This window comes from Macadamia integrifolia, chromosome 2 (assembly GCF_013358625.1).
Source record: "Macadamia integrifolia cultivar HAES 741 chromosome 2, SCU_Mint_v3, whole genome shotgun sequence".
NCBI lineage: Eukaryota > Viridiplantae > Streptophyta > Magnoliopsida > Proteales > Proteaceae > Macadamia > Macadamia integrifolia.
Window position 1 is genome coordinate 42,038,431 of NC_056558.1, and position 18,473 is coordinate 42,056,903.

General features: G+C 33.4%; 1 long non-coding RNA gene across 1 annotated transcript; it reads left to right on the forward strand.

Moving 5' to 3' along the window:
* Positions 1-4,938: 4,938 nt before the first annotated feature.
* On the forward strand, positions 4,939-10,193 carry LOC122057706. The gene is made up of 5 exons (XR_006133597.1): positions 4,939-5,611; positions 7,396-7,704; positions 7,824-7,992; positions 9,744-9,833; positions 9,920-10,193. It is a non-coding gene; the product is annotated as an uncharacterized LOC122057706 (long non-coding RNA).
* The last annotated feature ends 8,280 nt before the right edge of the window (positions 10,194-18,473 follow it).

Sequence of the window (18,473 nt, forward strand, 5' to 3'; positions counted from 1 at the left end):
TTTTTCTATGTTTTTTCTCTGTGCTTCGTCCCAGTTCAGCTGAAAGTAGAGCTGAGTTTCTTTTATTTCTCTGATTTTTCTCCCTTTTTTTTTTCCTGATGTTTCTCTGTTCCGCTCTTCTAGCCTTTTGAAGAATTGAAAGTACTCTTCGTCCCCTCCAACTGGTTCAATCCATGCTCTAAGGGCTGCTTGTCTCCATATTTTATTGATTCACTGCTCAATGTTAGGTTGTGAGTTAGGTTTTCTTCTTCAATCGATTTTGGGAATAAAATCTTTAAGGGCAATTTCGGCACTCCCCTATTTTTAAGGGTAAAATGGTATTTTAAAAAAATATGAACTGCTGATATCAACATTCTTGGTATATTCTGTAATGTTGACTGACGGCAGGGGGTCCGAGTCCAATTTGGTGAAAGAGAGGGGGTGTCCTTATAATATTGGCATTCTCCAAGGGGTGGCATTGTAAATTACCCTAATTAAAATTAATGTAAAAATGTCCTTAAGTGAAATAGAAGTCTCTTAAGGACATTTTTGTATTTGTCTAATTTGACTGATTCCATGGTGATACAGACTCATCCAGCTGGCTGAAAATGATACTTAAGAGAAATAGAAGTCTGACATTAAATCTGTTTTGTCCGACTGGTAAACATCATCAGACATTGAGAAAAACGTGGTGGTGACACCACGCAATTATTCACTCACTCCACAATCCACATTTATAGTTTTAGAGAGAGAAAGAGAAAAAGAGGCATGAGACACGCGACATTACGGTGCCGTGCCTTTTTAAGCTTAATGTGTCATTCTCTCTCTCTCTCTTATTTTCTCTCTCCTCCTAAAATCTCCACTTCCACGTAAGGAGTAAAAAAAAAGTAAAAAAGGACAAGAAAATCCATGTTTTAACCCTATTGGATTTAGTGCCTTTTAAGGTAAAGACTCTAAAAGTCTATTTCATTCTATAATGTCTCTTGACGTTATTCTCGTATGAAACCAAAAATTTGTTTTTACCCACTGTAGCAAACTCCCATTAAACGACACCCTTCATCTCCTTTCTGGTCTTCGTTTTTATTTCCTGTTTGGTCTTCAAAAAGACTAGCTGAAGGTAAATTTTTCCTATTTCATATGGTTAAAAAATATATTTATATATTTTTAAATCCCTTTTAATGTTTTTCATATTTTTTTTGCAGGTACATAATTTCTGTTTGCAAGCACGATCGATATTCAGACACATGGGGTGTGAAATGATCACCATATCCCTCTTGGTTGATGTCTGAACATGCACTCTTATGGTTAGGGCACAGAGGCCACACTCTCGGACAAAAAATATTTTCATTTTTTAAGAGGATTTTGGATAGTGCAAAAAGGAATCTATATATTAAACTAATGAGGTGTTAGAAAACTGTATGATCCAATATGATCAAAATATGAGAGAAAATGTAAATGTGAGACTCACTATTTATTATGTAAGCAAGGTATAAAGGAATATGGACTAGGTTAATGTAGAAATCTTTTTCCCTTTTCTTTTGGGATGGGGTTTCTTCATTCCCGTGTGTATCGTCAATATACGTTGAGAATTTCAAATTATCAAATAAAGAGAGAAGAGAGTAAGTGAGGCCTAAGTTTTGTGAGGGTGTGTGTATAAAGGAATCCATAGATTGAAGCAAGGTTCTAAAACTTGGGAATGGTCATGAGAATAATCAGGGCCAATATTGTTTCAATACTACTTTAAAACAGACGAATCTATCTCTATTTTTCATTCTTTTTGAATCATTTTTTATTAAGATTTTAACCTTGAACTATACATGTCCACTACAACAAAATACACTTGTAGCTAGGGATATTTAACTACGGTTTCAAAATTCGCAGCTATAAATGTCCTATAACTGCGGTGTTTCCGTGTGTAGTAATAGGAGCTACCTATTGCTGTGATATTTCAAGACCACAATAACAGAGGACCTTATAACTGCATGAAACAAAAACGTAGCTATAAATCACAGTAATATGGTATACTTGTTACTGCGGAATTTAAAACCGTAGTAATATAAATCTTGTAACTACGGAAACAAATCGTAATAAAAAATCAAAGTAACAGAAAATTTTGTAACAACAGAAATAAAACCACAATTAGAAAAAAACGTAATAATATGTGCTACTTATTGCCGCAATAGTTAAGACCGTAGTAAAAAAAATCTTTGTTACTGTGGAAACGAAATTGCAGTTAAAAAACACAGTAAAAAAAATCTTTGTTACTACAAAAACAAAACTGCAGTTAAAAAGCATAGTAATAGAAACCTTGTAACTATGGAAATGAATCGTAATAAAAAATCACAGTAACAAAATCTTGCAACTACTGAAATAAAACCGCAGTTACAAAAAATGCAGTAATATCTACTACTTATTGTTGCAGTAGTTAAGATCACAGTGAAAAAAAAATCTTTGTTACTGTGAAAACAAAACTACAGTTAAAAAACGTAGTAATAGAAACCTTGAGTCATCGGATCCCGAATGAAAAATTTAACGGTTTAGATTTAAAATTTTTATTTTTCACTGTCCCCTCACAATTTTCCATTCTTATCATTCAAGAACATTGAGGGTTCTCATAATGAAATATTTTCACACGGAAATTTGTTTGACTTGATATCAGTTCAATAAATACCGCTTGAAAAATTAAGTGATTTAAACTTAAGATTTTCAATTACTAGTGGTTTGAGACATTTGTTGAGATACATTAGTTATGGAATGATTTAGAGGTTCAAGGTTCAAGGTCCAAGGTTTCATTTATAGGGTTTAGACAGTTGTTTATGATTCTGATTACTCACCATTTTTAAAGTACATTATGCGTAAATAAACTTATGACGACAATATTATGTTCCCAATTTTAATTTTAATAGTGTACGTCTTTTTTAAGATTTTTTTTTTTTGCAAATTTAATTTAATAAAAATAATATATATTAGGGGTGTCAACGGGGCGGTGTAGATCGGTGTGAGTAGGTTTCAATGTGGAATGCTGAAACCAAAATCGAACCAATAAGGAATTCCGATTTTGGTGCGACTTGGTTTCAATTTGTCTTCGGTTTCTTATATCGGTTTGCAATCGGGTTGGTTTCGGTTTTTTGATCCGGTTTGGATTCAAATTTTCATACAAATGTATACAAAACTATGCAAATATTGATATTTTTTTAATGAACTTTGGACTGTTTTTGATTTCTTACTGGTTTGGTTTCGATTTTGGTCCTAGGTGTCATCTGGTATCGGTTTGGTTTTGGGTTCATCTGGTTTTCAGTGCGGTTTGGTTTGATTTTGGGGTTGCAATACTCCAAACCGAAACCAAACCAATAAGGATTTGATTCGATTTGATCCGGCTATTATCAGTTCGATCTGATCGATTTTACTAGTTATGTTTAGGGTATTCCACCCCTAATATATATTATAGTTAAATCTATATGAATGTGTGTGTGTGTATGGGATAAGAAACCTATTAGCTTGCATGAATCTATGCCCAGCCACAGGAGCATATTCAAAGCACGTCAAGATGGTGCAATGTGGTCTTTTTTGCTCTATTGAGTCTTTTTTCATTTTGAGTCTACAAAATCCATTGTGGTTCAGGTTTAAAAATAAACTGAACTAAACCAACATTAACTTGATTCTAATTAAAGAACTAAAATAAGCCTAAATTGTATTGAACCAAAACCGACCAAGAATCTAAGTTTCTTAACAATAAGTGACCTGATATTAGTATCATCGAATCCCACTTGAACAATTAGGATCCTCAAAATAGAATATTTTCACCTGGAACTCTATGTGTCCTGATATCAGTATCATCGAATCTCGCTTAAGCAATTAGGTGGTTTAGACTTAGGATTTTCAATTTTCCATTGTTTGAATCCTTGTTAAGATACATTAGTTTATGAAACAATTTAGACTAGACATTACCTTTTTTGATTGTTGAAATTGATAGTATGTGAATTATCAAAAGGCTTACCATGATGATATAATCTTGAGTATGTTTACTGAACCACCTTGATAAGGACCTGGGTTATTTTGTGCGTATAATTTCTCTGTAAATAATCTAGTACGCCTTAATTAATTATTGTTGTCTATTAATTTCAAATCTGATCAAGTTTGTGTTAAAATTTCTCAGTTTCTAAATTACAAATATTTATAAAAATTAATAATAAAAAAAAAACTATCAAAATTTTCCTCAATAAAGGTTTTGAATGTAAAATTTTCATTGTGTTTCAATCTTGAAAATAAATTGATTTATATCAATTAACCCGATAGTAAAGAACTGATATAAATTGAAATTGTATAGGACAAAGATCAATTGAGGACTAAAGTTTCTTAACAATTTGGTTTCAAACTTTCTCATTCATGAACAAAAACCGAATCACCTTGATTGAAACGAAACCAAGCTGATCAGTTTTTTTTTTTTTTTCTGGTCACTACAAGAAAAAAGGGTTAATAGGGGTGGATTTTAAGGGCGGTTTTTTTTAACAGTCATAATAAAAAAGACCATAGAGGTAGTTAGTTTTTATCAGCCCCTAAAAATTGGTATTAGGGGCGATTTTGTATCCGTCTCAAAACATATATAATTAGAGGCACCTTTTTTAATTCCACTCTTAAAACTTAGGAATTAAGGACGGTTTTTTATAGTTTGTCACTAAAGTATACACCATAAAGGTGGTTTATTAGGTCAGCTACAATAGCTTTCATTTTTTTGTTAAAATATAAACATCAATTATCCTATAGGGTTGGTTTAGTATCCGTCTCTAAAGTGATCAGAGGGAAAAACTACAACGGAGCTTTTATCTCTCCGCCCCAATAAGTAATATTTTTTTAATAAAAATATCATAATAGACCATTGGAATGAAATTCGGAAGTCGCGCGCTTTTTTCCCAATCCCGCGCTCCTAAACCCTAATTTTACTCCATCTTTTAAAATTTGTAAAATGGCTAGAGACTAGAGATCGACTTCTCAGTTATTGATAAGGAGGGCGGCTGGATATGCTATAGAAAGGGAAGACTAGAGATCGACGTCCTAAACTTTGTTTGAGAGATTGAGAGCCTCTTCTCCAATCTCCACAACATGAATCCTTTCTGCTTAGTTTCTTAACCCCTTTATCCCTTTCTACTTCTCCCAAATTCCTACCCTTTCCTAGAGCGTTCTTCCTCTCCCTTCCTTTTTGGTTCTGAAAGGATCTCCTGCATACTCCCTTGGATCAGTAGGTGAATCCCTATGATCTCTGTTGCAGGCACTATGGTTTTGAGGGTGATCTCCACCTCCTTTCTGCAACTGCTACGATTCTCCACCATGGCCGATTAGTTATAGCATCTGCTCACAGCATCACCAACAGAAGCTTATTTAATCTCTGCTATCATCAATTTGACAGAAAATCGTTTGAATTGGGAATGTGATCCAACTACAATTGGGATTTTCGATTTTCTCCTCTGCGATGGTCTTCTCTGCATCTTCTCCCTAGAGGACTGGCTTTGCCTTCAAAAGCGCATAACGAAGCATCTCCAATAGGCTTTGTGTCTCTGCTATCGAAACCGTCGACTTTTGTTCGTTGAACACACTGGAGGAATGCACGGTAGTCCAACTACTGCTCTAAGCCCAGGTACAACACCAAATCATCTTCATTCCTTAATTTTTTATTTTTTTTTTTTTCTTTCTGAAGGTATTGAGAGGAACATGTGGATGACGAAGTCTTCTTTTGGAGCCATGAAACTGGTTAGAGTCTTAAATCTAGAGGGTTTATACTCTATACCTAACAACTTATTACAGTTGTTCTTCCAACATCATTTTTTTGTTGCATTTGTACTCACTTAAAAAATTCCATCATGAATGGAAACCAACTTGAGCAAAGGTTCTTCTCTGTATAGAGAAGTGTTTTTTCCCTCTTTTGCAAGTAATTAAATGGGCTGGTCACAAACTTATCGCTATTCTTTGGGGGAAATATGCTCTATTTTCTTTTGCTGGAAGCTGAGAGCAATGATCAGTCCCAACCATAGTTAGCAAATTCGGATTCAGGAATTATTCGGGCAGAGAATTATTCGGAATAATTAGATTGATTAATTTAAGGATTCGGTCAAAAAAGCGGTAAAAAAAGCTTATTGGGGTTTTTTTTTTTTTTTTTTTTAATACTGTTTTAGTGGACCGAATAATTTGGTTTAACCTGGTTCAGTCCGAATTATTCGCGTTTTATAATCACTTTTGAAAAAATTGCGAATTTTATTTTTAATTCAGATTCGGTCAAATTTTTTGATTAAATTCGAAAAAATTCGGTTCGGCCGAATTGATAACTAGGGTCCCAACAGTGTTCCTTTGTGTGCATGCATGTTTTCTAGATTTTTATCTTTAGTTTCTTTTTTTTCTTTCCATGTAGCATCTCAGTTATGTTGCTGTATCCCTCCATTTATGATGAATGAAACACAAGGGAATGGTTGCTAACTTCGAGGGTAGCTCCTCCAGAGAGAAAATAAGAAGAATGAGAGAAGGTAATCATTATCATACCCATTTCATTATGCCAGATGTTCTCTTATACTATTCTCTTTGTCTTTTACTACATATGAGAGCCAATCAAAATTCCCCATATCCCAACAGAATGATTCTCCCCTTTTACACATAGTCCCTTAATGTTGAAGGGCGTTTCTTCTCTCTTGACGAATGCCGTGTGGGTCCCAAAGCTGTTAGAGAATTTGCCACGTCTCCTGTTGAGGTGTCCGGCCCTTCTTCTTAAAGAGGAATCGTATCAATTTATGTCTTCCTATTCTTATCATGGAGGAACCCAAGTTGGAGTGGCTCACCTAATGCCATGTGTGGCCACAGTTAGCACCAAATCTCCAAGCCAATCACTCGAGAGCCCTAGGTCAGTTAGGAACAGAGTTCATTCCTTGCCCTTGTTAGTATTCTTTTTCTATTTCTTGCGATCAACTCCTTGATTGTGTAGTTAAGTTAAGCTATTGTTGTTGTTTTCCATGCTAATCTTGTTACATTTCTCATTATTAGCATTAGGAATGAAAGGTTTGAATTCATTTCTATTGTTGTTGTTAATCTCACTTGTATATGAAGTATCAATATGTCTGTACACCAAGTTTTAAATTTATAGATATTTTGTTGAAAATAGGAATGATTTATGCATGTGGTCTCATGTTTCGGGTGATTCTTCATTGTTCAATGGTTAAAGGGTGAACACAAAATGAACCGGATAGGTAGCAAATGGGACCATTGTTGTTTTAGATACTATTAGTTTTCAGACCGTACACTCTGTTTCAGTTCACTTCCTTGAGTTTTCGTTTTTTATTCACATTTATAAAAATCATAAATGGTTGGCTTTATTATTTTTCAGAAACCTTTTTCTCCATTATCTACTAATCTTTGCTTTGATTTGAGTTGAAACAGAGAAATAACTCGGACAAACAAAGAAGCATTTGGAAGGGCAACAAGTGGAGACAAACCAACGAAGGTGAGGATTTCATTCTTTATGTCAAAATTTGTTTTTCTTTTCTTCGAATTGAAATAAAACTGATGAATCTGTAAGCCACATTCAATCTCAGTAGATTTCAAAAACTAATGAATTTTCAGTTGAGAACATGCATTGCATGTAAGATTTTCTATTAGGTGGGCTAGCATAGTCAAAGATTTGTTTTCAAAATCGGTTTAGTGGTGTTGATTAAAGATGGAGTAAGCAGAAAGAATCCAATATTATTGGTAAGTGATCTCTATGGAGATATTGGATTCTATTAGCACACCTTAATGGTATGAAATATTAATGTGTGGATCTAAGGTATTATTTCCTTAATGGGGAGGAAACCCTAATTTTATTACAGGGTTGGTCTCTACCCTCATCCCTATATATAGTTATTATTGACCCATTAAGTGAGGCTAACGACAAAAAACAAAAGGGAAAGAAAGTAGACCAGACCAACATTGATTGTGTTGTACGAGGAGCATACAAGAAGACATTGAGGAGTTCTTATTCTTCAGCCATGGATTCAGGTATGCCTAAAACGTGCTTTTGTAGTGTTTGTCGTGCATGCTTATCGATCTTCATGAATCGTTTCGTATTTATTTTCTTTCATTGCATCTTTCACTTTAATTAATAGAATTTCAATAGGTGTTAAGTTAATGGGATTAGTAGAGATCAAGTTGTTACAGCCATGGGGATCTATGGTTGTCGAACTACATACATTCTTGCTCTCAAAAGACTACCCTGGCACCCATGAATCCCTTCCTGTGGATGAAAAAAATAAAAGCACTGAAATGATACACAAAGAGATAGATAATTCAACTGAAATAGAAATTGAACTCAAGGGAAGGCTTGAGCAGACATGTCCCTAAGCATTTGTTCCAAATTTGAACATTCAATTTTACAAGAAATCATTTGTATTGTGGTGTAAAATTCTCACATCTATGTTAACTTAACAATGTTCGTACAAATGAGTCTCGGAAGTCAAAGCTTGGAAGTACTTTTGGAATTATTGGAGTAGTGATAGGTCTCTTCCTTCTTGGTTGCTTGTTCGTTCTTGTGTGGAAGAATAGGTAAATCCTAAATGAGTTTACTTTATTATTATTTTATTTTATTTTTGCTAATTAGGGTGGATAACAAATATTTAAGGGTAATTTACAGCACCACCCCTTGAAGAATGCCAATATTAGAGGGACATCTCCTCTCTTTCACCAAATTGGATTTGGACCCCTTGTTGTCAGTCTCCGTTAAGTAAAGATTTGAAAGGATATTTTTATCCTTTTAATGAAAACAAATAATAAATCATATTTTACCTGTTATTTTTCACTGAGTGTTTGCAACAGTAGCTACCACCGGCCGTCCGCAACAACAGCTACCATCGATAGTTCCAACTTCTTCTCCGGTGGAACCTCTCTCTCTCTCTCTCTGAACCTCAAGGTCGATTATCCCTACGATCGAATTTGGGCAACCTCGACGACGGCTTTGGTCATGGTGGCCAGTAGTTGTGGCCGGATCTCCATCGTCGATATTTGGATCAATGAGGTCGGATCTATCGGTGGCGGATATGGAGTAGAGGCGACGGCGACGGTGGAGGTGGAGAAGGGGGACGTGAGGGAGAAGGTTTGGTGCCTTCACTGGGAGGGGTTGTAGCCGTCAATCGATCAGGTATAAGGGATCTTCTACTCCGACTTTCTTCTCTGACTCACGCGATCGGATTGAGTTGTGAGTTTCATTGTTCAATCGATTTTGAGAATACAATCATTAAGGGCAATTTTGGTATTTTCCTATTTTTAAGGGCAAAATGGTATTTAAGAAAAATTTGAATTGTTGATGTCAGTATTTTTATATATTTTGTAACAATGAGTGATTGCAAGGGGTCCGAGTCCAATTTGGTGAAAGAGAGGGAGTGTCCCTCTAATATTGGCATTCTTCAGGGGGTGGCGCTGTAAATTACCTAATATTTAATTTAATTGAACAAGTACTTTTTCTTCAAATAAGTTTGATACGATGGAAAACCAATTAAAAAAGCTTTTATCAACCTTTTAAGAATTACATCTTGTGTTTCACATGACAGGTCTTGCACACTCTCTTTTACTAGTGATGTGATATGAAATATAAATATTTAAAGTTGCATGCATTAAACAAATTATAGTATGCTTGTCTTAAGAGTTACTTTTATTTTTAGAGATTTTTCATTGTCTTTTATAATTTATCGATTGTTATTTTTAACTATTATTTACTTTGAGAATAATTTCTTTTGTTATCTATACATGTGTGATAGGTACCTGAGATTTTAGTGGTTACTATGAGTCATCACTATAGAGGATGCACTCTTCTTTCGTCAGTCATAATGCCTTTTCATTTTAACAAGGTAAAGAGATATAAAAGTTATGATTTTTCAATATAAGTATTTATTAAATGATTGCGAAGTGTTAATTTTGTTAATATTGATTGTAGGAAGTACCACAAAGGTTCAAATATAATTAATGAAGAATGTGATAAAAACCTTTTCAAAGTTCTCCAACAACAAAGCTTGGGAAGCTTGGACTTGGAAAAGATATGAGCAACAAAGAGCACTAAATTAGTAGTTTAGTAGTTATTTCGTTTTTCTTAACATACAACATGAATTGTTGAGGGAGTTGAGTTTTCTAAGATAAGATTTTTGATGTATCAAATATTATGATTCAGATGATCAATGTAATTTTTATTTTAGATTCATTTTGAATTTTAATGATTTGTATGCATGGTTTTAAGTATCGGTGCGTATCGTGCCATATCGGTCGATATGTATCCGTATCGATAGGCATCGGCACGATACATACCGATATGTATCATGAAAATTTTAAAACCCTTATGTATCGATACGTATCGTACGATACACATTGATACGCACCGATACACCATCGATATGTACCGATATTCATCGATACGTACCGATACTCTATGAAAAATTCAAAATTGAAGTGAAATATACGTTTCGGTATGTATCGGTGAGTATCGGTATGTATCGACCGATACACACCGATACATATCGATACGGTCATAAAATGACCAAAATGGGTAATTTTTTAGAAAAACATAATTTTTTGAGGTGTTTTTATTCCAAAGTTGTTGCCAACTATTTTTCTCTCTAACTAAAGTGGAAATCAAGGTTGGGAACAAGGATTTTACATTTATGGGACAATTATAAACCTTGGATTCTTGGTGCGATACTCTCAATTTACTGTTTATGCATAATACATGTTATATATAACTTTTTTTAACTATTTTTTTATGCAAATGTGTATAAAAAAGTGTTTCCTATCCATTTATGTGCGTATCTTTAGCGTATCTCTGATACGATACGATACCCTCCGATACGTATCATAATTTTGGTCGATCGATACGACGACCGATACCGATACTTTAATCCTTGTTTGTATGATAAACAAAATATATGAATTAATATATATTTTGGATGTTAAATAGTTGTTACATGTTGTATATTGCATGAATTTTTATTTTAGATGTATTGTGTATTGAATGAATTATATGGGTTCAAGAAAACAAAAAATCTATTGCTATAATTTTTTATCTGTAGCTATAAATTGAAGCTATATTTTTCACAATTAAACTGCAATTAAAATTCATAGTTTAGATTTTGATGCACTAAAGTTTGCAACTAATATCTATAGTTATAGCATTTCTTACATAAAATATTTACCATTATAAATTTTAGCTACAATATCGGTGTGCTATAGATTTTGTTGCACAAAAAATTTGTCACTACAAAACGACAACTATAAATTATGGGCCACAAAATTCTGCAGCTAAAATCTATAGTTATAAATTTTGCTGTACAAAAAATGTCACTACATAAGGCAGTTGTAAATTTTGTGGTGTAAAATTTTGCAACTAAAATCTATAGCTATAAATTTGTTGTGGAAAAAAAACGCAGTTAGAAATCCATAGTAATAGATTTATAGTGAAAACATTCGCAGCTACATACCCGTGTTGGGGATTCTTTAACATAGAATCATAAGAATAACCCCATTGATGTTAGAATATACAAATCATATACCAATGATAAAAGATTTAACCATGGGTATAGTCTCTAAACCAATATCAATAAAGTACTCCATTCATAGATCTTAAAATACATAACCATATAGATTTATCATATCTATGATAATCAATAGGACACCCATGACATGAATCATAAATGAGAATAGAGAAATACCTTTGTAAGTTTAGAAATCTCATAAGTATTAATCATTAATCTCTCTCCCATGTGCTTGAGGAACAATCCCATGAATATTGTAACAAGGAACTACACAATGGAGTCTTATCCGCTAAGATCTTCTGTAACCTTTCACTTATTACTCTTGTGAGGGGAGTTCATACTTCCAAAATCATGAAAGTGTTAAAGTGACGATTGTAGGGATCTTTTGTTTCTATTTATAATAGAATCCCTAAAACACTAATTCATTCTCACAATGGATTAGGTTAGGAGTTTCCTAATCAGAGTGGGTCTATAATTGCTTGGGCCTAATGAATCAATTGGTATCAGTTAAGCCCATATAAAAATCTTAACAATCTCCCACTTGGGCTATACTGATACTGATTTCTTTCTATTAACACCTAGCCAAATAATCCCAAGACTGAACACCATTCAAACAAATTTTGATTCAATCAATAACATCTACTGTTGAACAATAGTATAAAATACATCTTAATATACGGCATATAACTATGTAATGTTATAAACAATAGAAAACTATCAATCTAAATCGCCTGGAAACATTTATATATATATATATAAAGAATTGATATCATACCTGTGATCACAAGAAATATACATTTCCTTATAGGTCATTTCCTGATCTAAAGATCAGTTTACCTTGAAAAACTTCACAAGTAGTAAACTTTGATATTAAGCAACACTTAGGCAAACCGCCTTGGCTAACCGCCACTTCCATGGATTTAGGTTAAATACCACCACAGATCACAAACTTTGGCAATCCCCTGTGGTAAATCACCACTTCTTTAGACTTAGGTTAAATACCGCCATAAATCATAGACTTTAGCTCAATACTGCTATACATCACGAATCCTGATGAAATACTGCCAATTACCTTGATTTATCGTCGATTACTTTGGCTAAGCATTGCCAATAAACCTTAGTAGACACTGCCTTTAAACTTTGATTTTTACCATCTTTAAACTTTGGTTGTCGCTACTATGATATCTTTAGTTAAATGATATCATAAAACTCCCACTAACCAAATATATCAAAACCCTCAATAACACCAATGTCAGAAAACATGATTCTTGAGCACTTTGTCGATAAACTTGGGTGACATCACCTTTGGACAAATGTCACATTTACCTTGAAAAACACACTATTGAACTGAATGTACCACTTTGGTGGGTTTCATTCATTTCTTTCACATTTGACATAAATGTACAGAAGTGTATGCTTTAATGTGTTTCTTACATAACTAGGGACAACACAAACAAATGAAGCATAAATGTACATAAATAATTTAGAGAACAATATTTTAAGATAAAATCATTCTAAAATTACTCCAAAAGCATTATAAACTTAATAGGGTAACAAAATTATTCCTATTTCAATTCGGTTGTGCTTTGATCAGCAACAACACATGTTTGGGTTTCCTGAGAACTAAAACCAGATCAAGTAACCCAAAAATCTTAGGTATAAAACATGCACATCAAATAATCGAGCTAGAAATTTTAATATGTACATCTAACAGATAAACTACACAATAAATATACATCTAGCAGATAAAACACACAAGAGTCACAACCGTAACTACATTCCTATCATTTGGGTTCAGAATGCACTAGTCCTCTTGTAAATCCAAATTTACTGTGAAAATACAATTACTTTTATCACATATGGGATTAAAAAACTCTAAGTTATAGTCATTTCCATACATGTATTTTCTTTAATTGTGTGAAATTATTTTTGGGCAAATGTCACCAACTTTGCTTCACTTGAAAAAATTATGAAAGAATAAGATGTGCCATTTTAGTGGATGCCACCCAATCCTTTTATTGCTTCCTAGAAATGTACTGTGCAACATAAAATATGTGGAAACTCACACCCAGTTTAATTCTGACATATTTATACGTTATAGGGTATTTCAAACAAAACATATAAGTACAAAATGACATGAATATGAATCTATTATATATTTCAGTCATAAATAATTTTTCAATATCATAATAATAATAAATCAATGCAAAACTTAAAATAGTTCTTTTGCATGAAAAACAATATCTTGCACTGAATTTATTCTCTCACTACCAACCTAATATACTGATATTCTACTGGTAATATCCTCCCACTAGCAACCTAGTATACCAAATTTATCTTTCCACTGGTCGAGCCACATAAAATAACTTAAGATCTATAACTCTATCCTCCCACTTGGTTCGACCAGTCATAAATTAATCAATTTATTGGAGACATAATTCGTTAAATGTGACATACATATAAACTTGTTTACATAAGCCCAAAAACAAAAGAAAATCAAACATTTATCAATTAATGTTCATAAATAGGTTTTCAAAAAACAATGGCACTGTTTGAGAACTTGGTATTGAATTGATCAAAACCGATACTAATCCAACCCAACCAATCCGAATTGATCCAATCAGAATACAAAAATAACACATTAAATAAATCTATAATCTATGGTCATAGTCATGAAACATTCATCCATCCTATTGTCATTGATCAACTGTTCAATACATTTTAGGGTAAAAATATTTATTTTAAAAGCTTAATACCAAACTATTGATTTGGTTTTCCTAGTATAGAAAACTAGGTCTTTGAAGCATATATAAACCTCTATATTCTCAAGTCACTTTTAAAAATATTCAGTTTAATGGTTCAACTCAAGGAAGAAGAATCCATTAAATATATAATTAATGCATGTAACATCAATAAAATTAAAACCAATATTACATCACTAACCATAAAATGTAATCAGAGTGTCAACCGAACTATATTCTTAACCTTTGGGTCTGGAATGCATTGGTCCACTAAAAAACTATAATGATTGTAAGAGCTCTTCAACTTCAAAAATTATTGTCACTTTTGGATGAATAGTAACTTATAGGTTAAGGTTTGCCTAGAGTACACTTGTATTTATGCTTATCTTTGATAATATCGCCTTTAGGCAAACATTACCTAATTCCTGCCAATAATTTTATATGTCTTTGAAAATAAGACAAAACCTTTAAGTTACAAATCTATTGCAATAATCTTAGATTTTACCACTTTGGTGGGGTCCATCCATTCCACTGCAATAGCTTGCAATTACACCTGGGAGCTTAAATTTGTGGGTTATTTAAACATGAACTAAATATCAATTTACATGTACAAAAACAAGTATGTAACTATTAGCAAAATGAACATTATAATGCTCAATTATCAATTACTTTAAGAGTGTCAACCGGAACTATATTCCTAACCTTTGGGTTTGAAACATACTGATCCACTCAAGTTTTCACTATTATTGTGAGACTTTTTCTAACTTTCAAAAAAATACTACCATCTTTGGATGGACAACATCTTCTAGGTTGAGAAATCCCTATTCTGTTTTTCACTTGCTTTAACTTTAACTTATCTTTGATAATGTCGCATTTGGATAAATATTAGCAACCTTGCTACCAACCATTATTTTCTGTCTTTTCAAACAAAGAAGGCATATGATTTGTGTTCTATTACAATAAGGTTGAATTTACCACTTTGGTGGATTCAATCCAATCTTACTGCAATAGTCTACAAATTCATTCTGACAGCTAAAAATGAGATTGTTTAAGCATAAATAAAAAAGAATATTCATAAACAAAAGCATGAACTATTATTACCAATAATAAACAAGTTCATTTTTTGATATGCAAGTAATGTATGATTTGATTTTCATTTATTTCTTTCAATTAATAGGAAAATTATGAAGAATCATAAAACACTCATACTTGTAACTTATACAAAACAGACCATGAAAATTGACCAAAACTAGGCTCATAATATATCAAAACGAAGAGCACGAAAAACTGAACTCAACGTAAAAAACCAGGGTGAAAAATTCTTCATCGTTTGCCTGTACGAGCCATTTGAAGTTACAGAATAAAATGGATCAAATCAATCTAGTTTGCCCAAACCAACCGATTCGGCCAAACGGTCTAATCCTGTTCTGACATGTTAGTTTTGGGTCAAATTTGGGTCTTCAGATCGAGTATCTGGGTCAAAATTAAAGTCTTCAGGTCGAATGATCAACGACCTGATCAACGTTTGACCGAGTCAAACATGGTTGGCCATGGGTTGATCCACTGCACCTCCGGGTTAACTTGAAAACCCTAACGAGTTGACCCGGTGATGACTCACAACTGCATTTTTTTTTTTAATAAAAAAATTCTCTCCTCTGACATCCGATTTTCAATGGCACGTGCCAGCGAGTCTGGAGTTTTCAATAACTTACGGTATACCATCGCTACGGTCTTCTCGTCCTCTACAACTTTTGTGAAGAAAGTTTTTCGATCCGGGATATTTAAGTGATGATAAAATTACGATTTTCATGATTTAGGACCCAAACTCTATACAAAATCATTTTTTTTTCTTGATTCTAACACTATAAAGATTAGCTCTGATACCAATTGTTGAGGATTCTTTACCATAGAATCATATGAATAACCCCATTGATGTTAGAATACAAGAGTCATAAACCAATGATAAAAAATTTAACCATGGATATAGTCCCTAAACCAATATCAATAAAGTACTCCCTTCATAGATCTTAAAATACATAACTATATAGATTTACCATATCTATGATAATCAATGGGACACCCATGACATGAACCATAAATGGGACACCCATAACATGAACCATAAATGGGACATCCATAACATGAACCATAAATGGGAATAAAGAAGTATCTGTGTAAGTTTAGAAGTCTCATAAGTATTGATCACAAATCTCTCTTCCATGTGCTTGAGGATCAATCCCATGAATATTGTAATAAGGAATTACACAATGGAGTCCCATCCTCTAAGATCTTCTGTAGCCTTTCACCCACTACTCCTGTGAGGGGAGTTCATACTTTCAAAATCATAAAGGTGTTAAAGTGATGGCTGCAAGGACCTTTAGCCTATATTTATAATAGAATTTCTAAAACCCTAATTTATTCCCACAATGGATTGGGCTAGAAGTTTCCTAATCAGAGTGGATTTATAATTGCTTGTGCCCAATGGATCAATCGATATCAGTTAAGCCCACAAAAAAATCTTAACAACCCGTAGTTATAAATTTGTTGTAGAAAAAATTCACAATTAAAAATCTGCAGCAATAAATTTACTGTAAAAACATTCGCAGCTAAAAATCCACGGCAATAGATTTACTGCGGAAACTTCGCAGCTAAATATCCACAGCTATATAGTATTTTGTCCCTGCGGTATGAAATCCGTAGCTACAGACTTAGTGGCAGCACTAGTAACTATGGATAACAAACCACAGGTAATCCACCGCAATAACCTATTGCTGCAGATTATTAGACCTTTTATTGCGGAAAAAATCGTATTTATAAGCCTCATTTGTTGTAGTGGTTGAACGGAATTGAAAAGGTCAAGATTGGAGATTGATCAAGGTTGATATCGATTTGATCTGGTTTATACATGTGGAACTTTTTTTGTTTGGGGGGGGGGGGGGGGAAGTTTTTTTAGCAAGCATCATAGAGCAATGGTTTCAAAAATTGAAATCGAATTAGTCAATCTAGATAGAACTAGGCCATGATCAATCTCTTTTTATTTTTTTCATTTCGGAGTAATCGATTCTAAGTTTTTTGGGACGAGATATCTGGCTTCATATACGAGGGGCCAATGCTAGGGTTTTTGAGAAAAATTTCAACCAATTCCAATCCAAAATAGATTCAACCTCTGATTCCAATTTTAAACTTGGTACAGAAGAACATGCAACAGAGCAATTTCATACATACAACGGCAATAAAGTTATTTCTTATGAGAATGAGATTAATAGAGAGAAAGGGTGCCAGTACACCCTCCCATTAGCTAGAGAACCTCTTTTTTTTTTTTTTTTTTCCCTTCTTTCCTAAATTCTTTGAGAAAAATACACACCCCCCCCCCCATTCTTCCGGTAAAACTATTTTTCACATCTTATGTTCTCAACGAAACACCTAAACTACCCCTTAATTGGACATTTCAAACAGTCCCTTTTCTATTTGGATAAACCTAAGATTTTCGTCTGGATTAATTAGATCAAACCACATTAATATTTAATCTCAACCAAAGTTTATAATAAATAAATAAATAAAAATCAAGGTGGTTAACATTGTGGTCAAACATCTAGTATAGGTTGTTTGCCAAAAAAATGAAAAATCTAGTAATGATTTGATATTACAAAATTAATGTCTGATCCCAACTCAAGATTTAAAAATAAAAACCATCACTGTTGTTTGCATTGATGTCAATTAATTGTTAAACATCCAAGTATATGTTTCGATTTTTTGTTGTGTTTTTCCAATCTTTTGTTTGATAAAATATAAAGAGGTGGTTTGATTCAACTAACTCGGACCAATGACTTTGGTCAATTTCATTTGAAAGAGGGAGAAAACCAGTTGAAATATGCACAATATTGTAAAAATCCAAGTTTTTTTTTTTTTTTTTTTGGGTGGAATATAGGTATTTTTATAGGGAGAGGTATAGGAAAGCTAGCAGGACACCTGGGTATTAAGTGTGCTAGTGATATTTTAACCGTAGGATTTGAGAGAACCGTTAGATTGAGAGGAAAGGTCCAAAACTTCAATCCACACCTGTCACACCTTATCACCCTCAATAGCCATGCCGGAATGTTGCCCGGCCGGTGCTCTTAGTTCTCATTTTTTTTTTTTTTTGTTGTTCCTCTCTCTCTCCCTCTTTTTTCAGAGCTTTCTCTTCCTAGGCAGCTGCTGCGATAGCGGCAGCAACTGCACTCTTTTTTTT